We start from the raw sequence: 11,809 nt of genomic DNA, 5'->3' as shown, positions 1-11,809 counted from the left end.
GTCTGGTGATGCACTTGAGTAAAGTCCTTGGGATTCAGGAGAAATGAAATCAGCTGTGAATCTTTGGAAGAAGTTGGCATTTTAAAGGGTATATTCAGACTCGAGATCTTCATTATTCCAGTGGCATGGAATGAAAAGGTGAAAGTAATGTCGAAGAGCATCATAGTGCCAATTATTTGTCACAGGTCTTGTGCCAGAAAAGGGTTTTCAGGAAGCAGAAGGTCAGGGTGGGGGGATGAGCAGGTACCTCAGTGTTAATGGAGCACCTTATAACTGCTCCTGATAAAACTGAAAATATTTCTGGTTTCAGATTCACAAATAAAGTCAGCCAGAAGGTGACATAAAGGTGTTCTCCTGTGTTACTGAGCGAAATGCACAGGAGCCTGGCTGGCCTGCCTGTTTAAGTGCCATGCTTACACGGTCAGCTGTTCAAGGACTGAAGTGAAAGTGAACCAGTTCTGAGTATGAACGGGCTGGAATGATTAGCTGCTTGCAGGACTTTTCAGCCTGCTCTCCAAAACACTCCCCAGCTCAAAATTCATGTGCTCAAAAGATATTCTAGCCACCTCTGTGAAGTATTATGGTATGACTGCGTGCATTGATTAAGGGGAAAAAAATCCACCCCAAAGTGTTTTAATAGCTATCAGCATGGTTTAAGATTTAACTTGTGAAAGGCACAATGGGAAAATGCAGAAGCCAAGTAAGGATTAGTCATTTTTCCTCGTGTATTTTTCATCTGTATAGCTCCCATCTTACATATTCAGGAATTAGATATTTTACTTGTTCAAGCAAACCTCCTCCTTCAGCACATGGTGTTCACGTATATTCCCTTACTGCAGTTGTTGCCAGCCTATACCAAAACATCGGCAGCGTGTCCATAGCAAAACTCACAGCAAGCATGGGTATACACTTATGAAGATGTGCATTTAAGCTACACAATTTCTAATGAAATTAGAAATTAGAAATTTCTAATGAAATTGTGTAGCTTAACAGAAAAAAAAAAAAAACAGAAAATTTTCCTAAACAACAAAAGGAGGTACGAAAGAGTCTTTTGCAGCCTACATTTATTATTGTAAATCACTTTTTTAAATGTTTTTTTTTTTTTAATATAAATGTTTTATATTTTTTTAATATAAATATGTTTTATACTAGTTCCCGTATCAGGAAAGAGAACTTTGCTTCCAAGTCTGGATCTGTTAGGCATGATATACAGCAGGAAGACAAAGCTGTTATCTCCAAACACTGAGATGAAAATGAACAGAGAGGATACTTTATCTCCTAACTAGGGAGAAAAGAGATTGTCCATATGTTTCCCACATTTCCTCCGATTCAGATAACCATTTCCAAATTAATCAGTGTTCTTATTATTTTCAAACAAAACAAAATGCTCCTTGCCCCTGAAAACTTTTATAATCTCTATTTTTTTCTGAATAGAACCAAAGACCTAAATAAAACTTAGAAAAATAATGAAAAAGAATAAATGTCAGCTTTAATAAGAAAATATTAAAGCTATCAATATAGTCAGAACACAAAACATTCAACCCGGAAAGAGAAAATTGCATGGTAGAATCAGTTTTGCTCTGATGGAAGTGGGTTGGGTTTCTGCTTTTTTACTGGGAAAAAAGTCAAATTCAGGAAGTTCCAACTGTTTTCTTGGTTTTATATTTTACTAGATCAGCATATGAACTTGTAGCATCAGCTTAACATATTAACTTCCTTTCTCTCTCCCCCCCCCCCCTCTTTCCTCCGCCCCCCGTTGTCATTCATCATCATTCTTATCCCACAGACAAAAAAATCAGATTGAGTTGTGAGGCTTTTGCCTGCAGCAGCGGGCCACGTACCCTCTTCTCCTTGTGCCCTGCCAGTCTATGTGCTTTCCAGATGGCTGCTTATCTAATCAGATGCAGCACTGGTGTCTCTTTGATCCGCAGTGGGGCTAGCAATTTGTTTTCCTTACTTGAAGCAAGTCTTTCACCAGCATCTGCGGGCCGAGGTGTTGGCCGGCCACGTGTGGTGCCCACCACAGCCCCTTGTGCCCTGCGTGGGGCTGCCCCAGGTGCCAGGGCTGCGGGCAGGGGGCTGCACCCCTCCAGCACCGCGCAGCCCTCTGGGGCTTGGGCACGGGAGAAAGGAAAATGTAAATTGCTCTGCTGCAGTAATGGTATAAACTGGGAAAGAGGCCTGCCTTCAAAGGTCACTAGCAAGAATATGGTTAGTATCGGGCGGTTAGGATCATGTACTGTATAAGCATTTTTGTACTGTGCTGTCATAATTCTTGTAACTGTGGATGATAACGGTGATGGGAATACCATTTGGTAAGCTGCACGCTGGTGGAGCTGTGTACTGGAATTTAGTTCAGAGAGCTCTGTATTTTTTGTTTCTGATCAGACCCATCCGTGCCATTGTTGAAGTAGCAGTGCAGTTTGTGCCTAGCTTGTTTATCAAAAAGCAACGCAGTTTTTGTAAAACTGGCCAACATCTTCAAAATTCCAGTGTAAGACAGCATTGATATTTTTAGGGGGGCTATATATAGCATAAAGGTCTGCATTCCTTTCTAGCTCTTTTTAGCCAAGCAGCTTTCAGATCTTATACTGAATTTGGAAGTTTTATAAATGAGCTTTGTGACAGAAGTGGCTAGTGCTACTTTGTGAGATCGCAGGAATGAACTGGGCACAGAGAAATACCATCGGATAAGGAGCCTATCCAGGTTTGCTGTGTATATGCAGCTTTCCACTTTTGGCACTTCTAATTATTTCTGATGCATTTTAGAAAGACGTTTGCTATTTCAGTTGGCCTTCTGTGCAAACACACTTGGCATTCCAGTGAACTGGCTGAATCCCTATTGACTTTAGCGCACAGTTTCCCTAGATAATTATTTAGTTTAAGCTCTTCTACTTCTTGGATATTCCATTCTATTTCTGGTCCTGTTCTGTTGAATATTGAACATCGTAATTGGGAAATAAATATATTTTTTCCTGGTTTACAGAAGCATATATGCAAGTGATAGCCAGTTACAGCGTTTGTAACCTAGATGCACAGAATGGTTTGCATTCAAAGGGACCTTAAAGATCATCTAGTTATGAGATCATCACCCCCTTGTCATGAGCAGGGACACCTTCCACTGGACCATGTATGCTATGAAGTAAATAGATGTACGTTCTAGCATTTCTGTTTCTTGCTCAAATGTCTTTTAAGAGCAAAAAGGTATTCATGAGAGTTTTTTCCCCCCAAAAGCAGAAATTCCATCTAAAAAAATACTGACAGAAAACATGAAATCTTTCAGGTTTGTGGAAGATACTTGGTTTCAGGAGAACTCTTTGCTTCGTGAGTTTTTTATCTGTCCTGAAGCTACTATAAATGGCATAATAATGTAATTTTATTGATTCAAAAAATTAAGTACTGTAGGACTGTATACAAACTATGTGCAATTGTATACCTTGCTTTTGTATACCTTGCTAATCAAATATATTCTCAGTATTCAAAATGTAAATCTTCAAGTCATAGTTCTCTAATTCTGAAACACCCTGATTCATTTATGAAGTGGCATCCCAAGCAGAATAATTAAAGGTACAATGCTGATCTATGACAGTAAACAGTACCGGACCCCCTCTACGTGACACGTGTTCAGCCCTGTATTAGCAATGTCGAGTTTATTGATCTCCACAGCCCTCCGGAGCGAAGCAGTCCCCACCACAGAAGTACTCCCACCGGGCTGTCAGAGCTGCAGCTCGTGCATTCGCTGGCTGAGCAAAACCAAAACCTGCCCCACCACGTGCTCCTCTAACTCTGAGGCTTTCAAATGGCTGTCGTGCCATCCCAGTTGCTCTTTAAGGCTTCGTCGAATGAATTATGAATCGAACGTCTCAACATGTTTACATTTTCAAACTGGAAAAACCAAGTCACAGCAAATTCCTTGCCTGTGTGGCACCGGCGGCCGTGCCCGCGGCACAGAGCTCGCTGTGCGCCTGCAGCACGGCGCTGGCCACGTGTGCGCAGAGCCTGCCTGCTGCACAGCTGTGGCCACGGCCACAGGCACGGCCCTCCGCGCGCGGCACTAGGAAGAGAAAGTCACGGTTCTCTCTGAAGATCTTCTCTCCACAGCGTTATTAATTCTTAATGACATTTTTGGGAAAGAAAAAAAAAAGGCATTTTGTTCAGCTTCTGCTTTTGCATATTGTTTTGCTCTCTGGAATCATATTGCTGTGTTGTGGTAGTTATCTCCACAGCAACAAGTCACAAACAGAGGACTATGACTTCAGCTGAGGAACATGTAGAAAGCATTGATGAGCTGCCAAGCAACAAAGATTTGGTTTCAGTGTGGATGCAAAAGCCAGATAGTGACATTTTTGCTTGGTTTTAGTCTGTCCTCCTTCCGGTGAATTCCCTCTGAAGATAATTTAGGCTTAAGAGAGAAGAAAGCCCTTCCACAGGAACTCGTTATTTTATTAACAGCTGAATAAGGCCTAAGGAGGTCTTCAGGCTTTGGACAACTCTTTGGAAGTAATAATAATAGAAAAGGAAAGAAGCTAGACAGAAAGTATTGTTGCCTGACCTATTACCATAAATCTCTTTAAGCAGTGTGGTGCTGGTGACACTTCATTTTGATACAAAAGCAACACAGCAAAGCAAACAACAATCTGAGTGAAAATGTGCCAACAAGTTCATCTTGAATTAGCAGTTAATGAATTGTTTCGCTCGTTCATCAGAGCATGAACACTTCCACAGCTGTGTATCTGGCACTGCAGGAGAAGCACACTGGCCCTATTCTCAATATTTTATAAACCCATATATTAATATCACACTAAAGTAAATTATCTGAAGAGATAAGAATGGGCGATATTTACAAGCATGTTACGCCAAGCTGTGCAAGGACTGTGTGATCAATGAGAAACACCTGTCATTTTTGTCTTGATTTTCTTTCTGACTAGAACATGTCTGCTTTCCTGGGGTGCCTTCATTCTGACCGAGGTCTCAAGGAAGTGCTGGGCCTCCTGCTGGCACACGTTAAACTGTGAATGTGGTGTACCCCTGTGTTGGAAATTTCTGGGTATCTTGCACCCTCATCAGAGGCTGTGCTCTGTCCAGGCTGGTGAACACCTGCAGAACCCATGCAGATGGGCAGAGTGCCTGCGTGGTGTCTGAGAAAAGCTTTTCAATGGGAAAATGGAGATCTGTCACACACGGTATCCACATCTTTGCCAAAATGCCCCAGATTCCACATTCAGAATAGGTATTTCTTAGAAGACTGTTTCAAAAATCTTAGTGTTATTTTGCAATATTCAAACTTCTCCATTAAAATTATTCTCTTCCACTCTCCATGCTGCTAGATTAAGAAAGGCACGTTCTCTGAAGTGCTATTTGCATGTTCATCTTCAGCCACCAGTCCTTTGGCTAGTGAATGCAAGACCACAATTGCTTTTCTAGAGCTGTGTCTTATTGCTGCCTTACAGTAAGCCTTTACCATTTAAATGCTGTTTCTCAACATTTAAAATCTGGTGTCCTTGTGGTTCTTCCGTCTCCCCATGGCCCTTTGAGCTCCCAGGTCCTCCTGGGCTGGGAGATGTAAGAGAGTCAGTCAGTGTCTGCAGGTATTTCCACTTACTCCTCCAGTCTTGAGGAATGACCCTTCAACAGCTTTGGGGGCTGCTTGAGTGTTTCCAGTAAAAGGCTTCCTGGTCCCGTTTGTACCCTGACCTGGCTGGGTGCTCCCCCATTGCCATGAAAGTTATCAGCCTGGGTGCTGAGCACTGGTCGTACCGTAGCTCTGGCTTTGTTATGTGGCTACCCATGGTAATAATTTTTCCCAGTTCTCTTGCAAAAAAGAATAATGCTTTCATTGGAGCATCCTTAGCCAGCGTATCTGCCTCGTGAGGGATGGTTTTGCAGTCTTTTAAAATCACTCATGAAATAATTGAATTAAGCTTTCATGAAATAGGTCTTAATTTTATATTACAGATCTCACAGAACTGAAATTCTAAGATACTGATGACTGATGAACTTTTACGTGGATGCTTTTGCTTAGAAATTGGATTATAGTGAAGCTTTTCAATGCTTGCAGTGTAATCCTGCAGCGGTGTGGCTTTTGAATTAGAACCAACTGAAAGAGAAAATAAAAAGGGAAGGTAAAATGAAATTAACTCTGTCATAAACCCAAATAATAGCCAATCAAATCACCTTAACACTTAAATTCTGTGATTTATGCTGATTTTATTACTTAATAGCAATTGAATTTGAGACACAAGACTTGGAATGTTTGCAATGCTCTTTGCATTTGAACTCCCCGTTTAGGAAGGATTGCTTAGTACCAAAGGAAGAGTAATACTTTTTGCTGGAGAAGGTAACTACGTTTTTCCTGATACTTTTCCTATGCTAATGACATAAGCAGTTTAAAAATAATAATGCAAACACTGGAACTGGAAGATTTTACTTTTAAAAACTGACAAAAATAAATTTACTGTATACCTCATAGAACATCTAATAACAAAGAATATACCTTTATTACATGAATCTGGTAGATTTGGGGTAACTGCAATACTTCCAAAAAGATAAGAGATGCAAGATTTTTGATGGAATAGTTCTTTTATTAAAAAGCCTCATGTTGGTGAAAAAAATGCATAAAATCGTTCAGGCACACCAGGCCATTTTCAAATTTATTGGTTGTTTAATTAGTCTGGTGGCTCAAGCGAAGTTACTTAATAATATTTGTCAGACTTTTATCTTGTGAGGAGGACTTTGCTGCTAAAGGCATGCACGGAGATGGCACACGCTGCTGTCTTGTGCTAGCATCAAGCATCATGGCATTCGTGGGTGTGTGCCCCAAGTATGTCCGTACCCAGGCACACAGCATGTCCCCCTCCTCGCGCACACTTGCATGAAGGCGGGGAGAGAGGTGTGCCCTGCACAGCACCGTGAGCACCAGGTCGGGAGGTGTTCCATGAATTAAAAGCCCTTGCCCTGTGGAGTGGTAATGTGAAGTAGGTAACAGTGTCTCGCTAAAAGCAGCGTGACAGCTGGCAGCACTCTGAAGGGCAAGAGACCAAGAGACGGGAACACTCCAAGTCACATCCTTTTAACACTGATTAGATGAGATTAGTGGGTCAGAATACAAGAGCTATTTACCTCCTGGGGCTGCAGGTTGTGGGCCAGACAGCATTTCTCTCACCTGCCTCCTCTAGTGGTGCCTCTTCCCCTCAGCACTGTTCCTGCAGTTGTGTTTAACGGCTTGCATTTTTACACCCGTAATTTTTAAAGATATAACCTATGCAGTGTACATTTCCATAACATTTTCAATCTGAAAACATAGAAACCTTAAATTTGTGGGCCTGGCCTATGTCCTCCCAAACAAGTGAGCTGTATTAATACATCACCTAACAATTTGCAGCTTATTTTGCGCAATGTTGGGTATTAAGAGAAATTTATTTACTGAAAGGGTTGTGCGGCATTGTGTAGGCTGCCCAGGAAAGAGGTTGAGTCACCACCCCTGGCGGTCTTCAGGAAAGGTGTGGATGGAGAGCTCAGCACCACGGTGTAGTGGTGGACGTGTCTGTACTAGTTTGAAGGTTGGGCTAGATCTTAGAGGTCTTCTCCAAACCTATGATTGCATGATCCTATGATTCTATGTCTGTGGTAGGGATTTTCTTAAATAGTGGAAGTATTTTAATTTAATATATTAAAGAGCAATTAACACTTAAAGATTAAATTAAATTAAACTACACAGCAGTTGCTGCAGACTAAGAACATTTCCATGAACAGTTAGTGAACTGCTGCAGCTAACGGCATCTGCATCCCATTCAGTTCTGTACCTCAGCTTAAGTAATCTTAGCACAATTTAATAGCATTCACGCAAAGGTTTTGGCAACTTCATTAAATCACTTTCTAACAGAAGCAGAGCTTGTTGGCCGAGGGGAGTGCCTGATAACACTCGGTGTAGCACAAGAGGGTATGTTTCCTGAAACGTGCCATTAAACTACAGCTGCCCCACAAAATGCCTCCTTGCAAATCACTAAGAAAACATTTCCTCAGGTTGTCCACATGAAGATATATTTAATTAACAGGTTTTGCTTGTGTTTCTAGTGTGGAAATTAAATGTTTTTAAATGTAATGAAATGACAGTATTTTGTAAATCATCCCCGGATTTCCAGGTATGAAGGTGGAACATGTTTGTTATATACAGTGCTGAAGTACTGAACTTGGAACATCCTGCTCCCTAAAAAACGTTTTGTTTTTGTTTGTGCTTCATTGCGTAGGAATCATGGTTAGGTCCCTCCACCTGTGAAATGGCTGCAACCACGGTCCGGTAAATGTATTGTGCTAAGCAGACTATTTATATCTGCTCTGAAAGCTGCACCTTACATCCCGACAATGGGTGCCTGCGAGATGCCGGCCGTGATGCTCTCTTTGGCAGAGCCTTCCCCGCTGCCCCCAGCCATGCGGGCCGGAGCACGGCCATGGCGGGGCTGCAATTGCCAGGGCAGGCAGCGTGGCGGGGCCAGGCCCTGCTCACCATTCCCCACAAGCACGCAGCCCTCTTGGCCTGCATGCAGAAAATGGCTTAAAAAAGCAGAGCGGAAGCCACACAGCGTTTCCGCCACAGCCGTGCCCGCACTGCTTCTCCTCATACGCTGCCCCTGGCACCCCGGGCCCTGTCCCGGGACCACCACGGTGCAGGCGGCCATTCCTAGACCCGCGGCCCTGCCCGGCGCTGTGATAGGAGCAGGCACAGCTGCAGCCACGGGTAGCGTCTGCCTCGGGGCTGAGCAACGAGCGGGTGCTTCCAGCACGTTCTGTGGCCCTCGGCACGTTCTTCTTCCTCACCGGCTGCCGGCACAGCAGCCCGGGGCTGGGGTGCCTGCCCCAGAAACAACCAGGGGTTCTCCAGCTGTGCCGCAGCAGAGCGGGCCGGTGCTGGTGGCGGCGTGGCTGCCGTTATCTGCGGCTCGCAGGGCCTGGCACAGGAAGGGAGCGCGGCTGCTGTGGCGGGGCCTCCACCCGCAGCCCTCGCCCACCCCCGGGCTTCTGCCTTGTCAGTCGGCCAGTGCCTGTCCCCAGCACCAGGTGCCAGCGCCCGATTAGCTGGCCGGGCTGCGCCGCTTCCATTGGGGGTTTTGAAACACGCGGCCGTGCCCAGCAGCCAAGAGCCTTGCCCGTGGCGCGAGCCACACGCGCTGCAGCGGCCTCTGTCATCAGGGACGTGCCTGCAATGCAAAAGCACTTCCCCTAACATTCTTTTTTTATATTAGCTGACAGTAATTTTTGCTTCTTTAAGAAAATATATATGCAAACTGCAGCCCGTCACCATGGTTACTGCTGAATGCTACCGAGAATAGCTCATTTCACATTCTCAGACCCATAGGGTTCGGGAGCCGCAATTATTTTGGCCTTTCACCATTTCCCCTCCAGCTAGGCCACCGTCCCGCCGTTGCAAAGAGAGCATGTTGTAATTAGCCCAGCGCCGCCGGGCCCGGCGCGGAGGAGGCGGTGGCTGCGCCGTCGCAGCGCTGGAGCCGTGCTCAGACGAAAGCCGCGCAGGAGGCGAGGCAGGTAAGAGCTGCGCTTTTTGTCCCGCTCTGTAGCCCTTGCAAACTCACGGTAGAATGATACACGGTGCTTTAGGAGGTTATGGTAAGTCATTTAGAAAGGTAAAGAGTTTTATTATGCCTACATCTTATTGCACATACTTTAAGAGTTAAGTTGGGGAAGATTTAGATAGTGTGCTAAAAAACCCACTAAACTTAAATTTTGCTCTGCAAAGTTTACGTAAAAAACTCTGCAGTTCCTAGGATCCCTGAAGCAGCGGCAGTGCCTTAGGGTCGGACTCCCAAGCTGTTTGCCAAGCAGACCCTTCCCTGTGGGCTCTGCACGAGGTGGGACGTGTGGCGGGGACACGAGTGGCACGCCTGGCCCCATGCACCCAGCCATGGTGCCATGGGAGCCTCTCCGTCTTTTCTCGTGTTCTGTTTGTTGATGTTTCGTCAGTTTGTCTCATCCAAGGTTTGTTTCTCTGGAAAAGCTGAGAGAAAGATTTTGGTGTGCTGTAGGGAGCCAGGTCAGTTTCTTCACAGCGGCTCATTCTGTACGGTTAGCAGAGCTGGGACGCGGTCAGGGGCTTGTGCCGGTAACACTGCTGCCTCAGCCACGTAGCATCAGCACCCGGCTGCTCCATGCAGGCCAGATGCTGGCCCCCGGCAGCCCCATTCTCCAGAACCGGGGACGTGCAGCTGCCGTGGCCTTGTTCGCAGCGGGTGGCTTGTGGAACCCGATCTAACTAACATGGCGCTAACCCCCCTCGTGGTACGACATGCGTTGCCGCCGGCGCGGGTCCCGCCAGTTCTCCCTGATAAAACGTTGTTGGATCCAGGCCAGAGCCCACCTGGGCCAAGGGCCTGCGCTTCTCATCTCAGAGGTCGCAGTAGGTGGGAGGGGGCCCCTGCCACTGGTTAAAAGGTGTTGAAGAAATTGTCTTCGTAGAGAACAAGGAGGGCAGAGCATATATCGTAATTATTTGCTGTGAAATTAGCAGGGTGGAGTTTGCTCATTTATACACTTTCAGGCTTGTAGAGATTTGTCTAAATATTTTATTACTTTTAATAAAATATTTTATTACTTTTAGTAAAATATTATCACTTAATATTTGCACAAAGCTTGAAAATAAAAAGGACCGTGCAGTGGAAGTGCCCAGTGTGAAATCCGTACATTGTATTTACGAAAATGTACAGGCAGTGAATACCAGTAAAACAGAACAAAAACCCTTCTCAGTACTGTAGTGTGAGATCGATTGCCTCCATGTTGCTGTACAGCAGAAGCGGAAGTTCTTTACCAAAGAATTTGCGCTCTGATAAAAGAGATGTAAGAATTACTTTCTTTACTGGCAACACTGAAATTTAATGTCAGACTCTTTTGGAGAATGTAAGTTTTATGAGTGCTGAACAAACAACATCAGGAACTGAATAGCTTCTCGAGAGCCACAATCGTTTCAATCTACATTTGAAGTAACTTGTGTATCTACCTCTTATAATGGCCAGCAAAAAAATGGAAAATTAGAGCCCGATGTTTATTTTGTAACTATTGTACTCAACCATTTGGTGCGATAAACTGAAACCACAAGGCATATTTCAAGCTTGATTGATTGGCACTGCAATTTTTGTTTCTGTAACAGAGAAGTGAGAGCACGCTGCAGTCCCACAGGTGCGAGCCTGGCAGTAGCTGAGCCGTGAGCAGCAACCTGGTGCTGCCTGGATCCTGAGGGAGGCTCCTGAGGCCGCTCGGGGTGTTTTAATTTATTTGTCCTTTCAGTGATACACTATGATAAATACTAAGGAGAAAAGCCTCGCATTCAGCTGGACAGCGGGAAGTGTCTGTAAAGCTGAACAAAACTTTGTGCTCATGGCTCATCCACTGCTGGTGCTGGCCTTGGTAAATGGATGAGGAGACGAACGTGCCATTGCACATCTGCCTGAAATCCTGGGAGCTGTTCAGCTAGTTCTGAATCAAATCGTGCTCTTTGCTGCTGTTTTCTTTTTTTGTAACTTCTTTAGCAAGATTCCTGTTGCTTCCCAGTCCCTCTCCGACAGGAGTTAGGCTCGGCGCTGTGTGCTGTGAGCCTGCTGGCCAGCTCCAGCACTTGGTGGCCGTGAGCTGCAGCTGGAGCGGGCCCGGACCCAGCTCTGGGCACCCCGGGGCCCTGCAGGGAGCCGCGGGCTAAAATGGCTGCGCTGGTGGGGCAGGGACCGAGGAGCTGCTGCCGCGCGGGCGCTTCAACAGGCGCGCTTCATGCATCGCTGGCGGCGTCTTCCTGCCCGTACAGGATGTC

Source organism: Netta rufina, assembly GCF_964035555.1.
Source record: "Netta rufina genome assembly, chromosome: 9".
Classification (NCBI taxonomy): Eukaryota; Metazoa; Chordata; class Aves; order Anseriformes; family Anatidae; genus Netta; species Netta rufina.
The sequence above is the reverse complement of the archived record's forward strand: the minus strand, read 5'-3'. Positions refer to the sequence as shown.